Raw genomic sequence first — 6,000 nt, forward strand, 5'->3', positions numbered from 1 at the left:
TGAGAAGTGGTACTGAGAGCATCCCTACCTGGCTCCCTTCCTTTCACTTGTTTTTGTCAATTCCCACAGACGGTACTCCATGGATAAAGATGAAGCCCCTTTAATCCTCTCTCTAACTTAGCGATTCTGAGAGTGTTAAGAGTTCAAAAGGCTTTATATATTCCAGTTCACCTCAGTTTGGGGCAGCTAAGTGGCATAGTGGGTAGAGTGCTGGGCCTGGAGTTAGCAAGACTCATTTTAAGTTCAAATCCAGCCTCAGACATTTGCTTTTCCTATCTATGTAAATGTGGGCAAATCATTTAACTCTGCCTCAGTTTCCTCACCTGCCAGATGAGCTGGAGAAGGAAATGGCAGATCCCTCTAGTATCTTTGCTGGGAAAACCCCAAATGAGGTCACAAAGAGTTAGGTGCTTCTGAACAATGAAAACACTTCAATTTACAAATGAAGAAACCAAGTGAGGCCAACAGAGAAGAAAGACTTGCCTTGCATCTTTGACTAATAAGTAGTAGAACTGAAATTCCACTCCATGTCTTGTCTATTGTAAAGGAGAAAGAAAGGGGAGTAGCTGGGTGACTCAGTAGATGGAGAGCCAGGCCCAGAGATGGGGGTAGGGGGTCCTGGGTTCAAATCTAGCCTCAGCACCCCCTACCTGTGTGATCCTGGACCCATTTAATTCCTGTTGCTTAGCCCTTACCACCCTTCTGCCTTGGAACCAATACTTAGTATCAGTTCTCAGATGGAAGGTAAAGATTTTTAAAATAATAAAAAAAGGAACAAGAAATGTGAATTTTAGATTTACTCCACCCTGCTTAGTCTTTAGAATTTTAGCAACCAGGAATGTATACTCCCCCACTTAAGGATTAAGTGTGGGGGAGGAAGGTCTGTCACCCCCATGTGCTAGCAAGTGACAAATCAGAAACAACTGACTGACTCCCTGGGCTGTCCAAAGCCAAGTTTAAGCCACCATTGGTACACAGGAAGTGATGTAAAGAACTGCCTTTATATTTTGCTTCACTTCTTGTGAAAGGGGCTTGGTGGTGGAACTTGACAGTCAGTGGAGGAGCTTGAGCATGAGATCTCGGACTGCTTCCCTTAGACAATCACATGGTGAGTGATAAGGCTGATTCCCCTTTCCTTGACTTTTCTGGAGGCACCAGCCTCTGGAAGGGTCCATCTCTTGGAACTCCCTTTCTCTTGGCTTTCTGGAGTCACTGGCTTCTGGAGAGATCCCTTGGCTGAGGCCTCTGAACTCCTGCCAGATTCAGACTGGACCTGGGCACCTACCCTTCCCTTTTTCCTCTCTCTCATTCTTAATTTCTTCCTTCTATTGTAAATAAACCACCATAAAATTCCATTCTGACTTGAGTATTTCATTGGGATTTAGAATTTAAATTCCTGGCAACCAAACTAAAAAAAAAAAATTTCAGTCCAACCATAAATTTTACCCCTAACAGAAGGAAGGTGGAAGGAGCACAGACATCATACTTGACCTGTTTCCCCTTTTGCCCAAGGCTGCCCATGTCCCCAGTGCTGGGAGGAGCCAGTTACCCATATTCCCTGAAGGTCAGTATGCCACAAAACAGAGATGGGGCAGTCTGGAAGCAGCCATGTAGTCCTGGCAGCCATAGCATCCAAGCCCTTCCAGAAATCCGTACCAAAAGCTTCGGGCTTATTGAGGTCACTGTTTGGCAAGCAGGCCTAGCAAATGAAAGAAGATAAGTGGGGGGCAAGGGGCTGGAGGTGAGCAAGAGAAAGGAAGATGTGGAGGGAGAAAAACGAGATTTTCTGATTTGGGATAAAGAGTATTGCATTATTTCAGATATGAAAAGATTTTACTGTTGTATTTTAACAAGCTGACATCTCCAAAAAATACTTCACGCACAATTTACCACGCTAGATAATTTATTCCCCAAAGGAATCTACAGCATTATCAGCAATTTTGTCAAGAGATGCTGTAGTTAAGTTCAAGATCATATTTGTTAATTCACTTGCACTCATTAGTAACACAGATTCCTAAAACAAACTCATTAACCCTCACAGTGCCTAGCAGGAACTTAGTAAATATTTGTTGAATAAATGAATGAATAGGGGCAGCTAGGTGGCTCAGTGGAGCGAGAGCCAGGCCTGGAGACAGAAGGTCTAGGATTCAAATCTGGCCTAACTGCATGACCCTGGACAAGTCACTTAACCCCTATTGCCCAACTCTTACCACTCTTCTGCCTTGGAAACAATACATAGTTCTGATTCTAAGACAAAAGGTAAATGTATGAAATGCTGCTTTTCCACAGTCCACCCTATTGCATCTTAATACAGTTCAAGGTTGTCACAGGGCTGGCTATAAGTGTCCTGCGGCTACACAGACAAGTTCAACACAGAGGTCAGCAAGAGGGGCCAGGAGGGCCGGCTGGCATCTCAACACCACCTTTCAGTTCCGGGTTTGCTGGCCTGTCTTCCCATTTTCTGAAATGGAGACTGAAAGCTGGGCCAACTTTCCCCCTCATCATGGGGTGATCTCCAAGGCACTGGACTATTCGGCTCCTCTTAGACCTCACCATTTGACTCAAGGGAGCGCATCGTTGGGTTGTCCAGTAACCTGACGGGTGTTTCTGGGTAACACGCTCTCCCAGAACTACAAAGTAGAAGGACGACCCCTTTGGCAATGTGGTGATACCTATGGAGCCCCCTCAGAATAATAATTTCAAAATAAAATACATAGGATTGCAAAGGAAACCAATTGAATTGACATATAGTTATCAAAATACATTTTAAACCATATTTTTAATATTTATTTAAATATTTGTAGTTACATGTTTATATTAAAAATATAAAATATCTTTTTTAACCCCCCCCCCAGATTCAAGAACACAACTTGGTCTAATTCTCCTCATTTTGCCAGTTAAGAAAACTGGGGGGAAAGTGCCTTGTCCAGGGTTACAAAGGGAATAACAGAGTGGGAAATGGAACCCAGGACAAGTTGAATGCTCTTTCCAGTCTACCGTAATGGCTCTGCTTCCGGACATTTTACCTTAGGAGAAGAAATGCAGCCCTCCTAGCAAAAAAACAAGATGGCCCTGTGGTCGGAGCAGCAACTCACATCTCCATGTTGCTTTCAAGTTTCCAATGCCCTTGCCTTCCAATAACACTGTAGTACAATTATTAGCCACGTTTTATAGAAGAAAAGCCATCTGAGCCTCATAGCTAGAATAACAGCAATGGTGAATCAGAGCCAACTCCATGGCGTATACATGGGGATGAACGTGCAGGGGCTGTGTGTGGCGCATACCTGATACTGAGCCTATCCACTGGCCACTTCCACAAAGGCATGCATGCGCTTTGGTCTCTTGTACAACCAGAGGATTCTGGGTAATCTTCATGTGCTGCACCATATTAGGAACTAAGACCAGAACCCAACTCTCAATTTTGAGCATTTACATGAGCCACACCAGGAATGATGCCACTGCCTGGTCACCTTTCTGATGTTAAGCGAGGACCGTGCATGCCTGCAGACGTGTGCTTAGGCGCTTTGGAGGAGGAAAATGATGAAAATGCAGCCGTCAGATCCCCTGGCTGAGAGGGCCACCAGCCAGCCCCGCTGCAGCCTGGAACCCTCACAAAAGCCAACAGAGAAAAGGGGAGCAGTAGGGTGTGTGGATGACAAGAGCGCTGACCTGAATGCCAGGACCGCCTGGACCCAAAGCTCACCTCCGGTCTTAGCCGTGGGACTGTGGACAGCTCCCCTGGGCTCTCTGGGCTTCACTTCCCTCCTCTGAAGAGTGGAGTTGGATGGATGGCCTCCAAGCTCTCAATCTCTGATCCCCTAATGCAGTAAGGCAGCTAGCCGGCTCCGGACAGAACCCCAGGCGTGGGGCTAGGAAGAACTGGAATCAAATCTAGCCTCCGACCCTTCCTCCCTGTGTAACCCCGGGCGTGCCGTTTAGGGAACCCTCTTTGCCTCAGTTTCCTCCTCTGTAAAAGGAGCTGGAGAAGGAAATGGCAAACCACTCCAGTATCTTTGCCAAGGAAACTCCAAATGGGGTCACGAAGACTCAGACTGAAAATGATGGGCCAACAACGAGCCTGAGACCCCTGTGGCAATCTCCAATAAATAGACCGAGTCCTATTGCGGAAGCTTGGTGCTCGCCGGCCAATCCATACAAAATTCTTTTTTTTGTTGTTGTTTTGGTTTTTTTCTTTTTAGACATTATTTTATTTGGTCATTTTCATCCATACAAAATTCTTGCAAGGGCTGGGCAAACGGCTGTTTGATGAAAAGCCTGAAAAAAACAATTCACCACAGCTTACTGCCTGCAGAAGAGTTAGTGGCACTTTCTGATGAGTCAGTAGAGAGAAGTGATGGATGTTAACCATCGCTGGAACTGAGACTAGACCGGAGGGATAGCGAGGTGGCTCTGTAGTTAGAGAAGCAGAACTATGGTCAGCTCCGCTGCCAAACCCCAGGGCCAGCAAGCAGCGGCACCCAGAGGGGCAGAGAGGTCACGCAGCTGGTCACAGGAGACCCGGACCCACTTAGCCAGTCATCACACCGACCCAGGGTTGTACAGTGAAAGCAGTGCCAACACCGAAGGTGGTCTAAAGTACCAGGTGTCACAGTCCAAAGAGCAGATTAGAGCTCACGGCCTGGGGTCAGGAAGACTCCTCTTCCTAAGTTCAAATCTACCCTCTGACACTTACTAGCTGTGTGACCCTAGGAGAGTCACTTCACCCTGGCTGCCTCAGTTTCCTCATCTATAAAATGACCCGGAGAAGGAAATGGCAAATACTAACAGTGTGATCCTAGGCAAATCATTTAGGCCCTATTTACCTCAGTTTCCTCATCTGTAAAATGACCTGGAGAAGGAAATGGCAAATACTAACAGTGTGATCCTAGGCAAATCATTTAGACCCTATTTACCTCAGTTTCCTCATCTGTAAAATGAGCCAGAGAAGGAAATGGCAAATACTAACAGTGTGATCCTAGGCAACTCATTTAGACCCTATTTACCTCAGTTTCCTCATCTGTAAAATGACCCGGAGAAGGAAATGGCAAATACTAACAGTGTGATCCTAGGCAAATCATTTAGACCCTATTTACCTCAGTTTCCTCATCTGTAAAATGACCCAGAGAAGGAAATGACAAATTCTAACAGTGTGATCCTAGGCAACTCATTTAGACCCTATTTACCTCAGTTTCCTCATCTGTAAAATGAGCCAGAGAAGGAAATGGCAAACCGCTCCAGTAAGTTTGCCAAGAAAAGCCCAAATGGGGTCATGGAGAGTTGGATACAACTGAAAATTACTGAACGGCATTGATGCATATGTTAATTACTGCATGTTTGCGTTGTGCTTCTGTTTTATGGTTTTCTTATTATGTTTATTTGCCTTTGTGCTTGTGTTATGTCTCTGCAACATCTGTCTGAGCTCTGTGCTGTTTTGCTCGTTGTTTATTTGTGTATGTGCTCGTGATTATCATTATGGTTGGTTCCTGATAGGCCTGTTGATATTATTGTAGTTATCTAGCTTGCTGTTTTCTTTTTTAATTGTGTGCGTATGTACTATAAAAGGAACCCCACAAGTCCTGAGAACTTTGCTGTCGAGCTGTCAGCCTCCCGAAATGACCAAATGGGCTCTGTTCCAGAGTTTACCAGTTGGGTGACTTTTTTTTAAACCTTTACTTTCTTAGTGCCAATTCTTGAGATTAAGTGACTTGCCCAGGGTCACACAACTAGAACATTTGTCCAAAGCCAGATTTGAACTGAGGTCCTCCCACTCTGGGCCTGACACTCTACCCATTATGCTATCTAGCTGCCCCTCCCCCCCCCCCAACCTGTAGGTTGCAACCACAGGATGGTCACTGCCTGCTCCAACTCACTTCCTCTTCGGAGGAAGAGGCAAGAAGAGAAGCCAAAGCGTGTCCCTCCCAGCCAGCCAAAAATATTAAGCGCTTATTGCATTGGACACTTCCTGATTGTAGCTTCCCCAACTCCTCAGTCCACTTATAA

This window comes from Monodelphis domestica, chromosome 4, assembly GCF_027887165.1.
Source record: "Monodelphis domestica isolate mMonDom1 chromosome 4, mMonDom1.pri, whole genome shotgun sequence".
Taxonomy (NCBI): Eukaryota; Metazoa; Chordata; class Mammalia; order Didelphimorphia; family Didelphidae; genus Monodelphis; species Monodelphis domestica.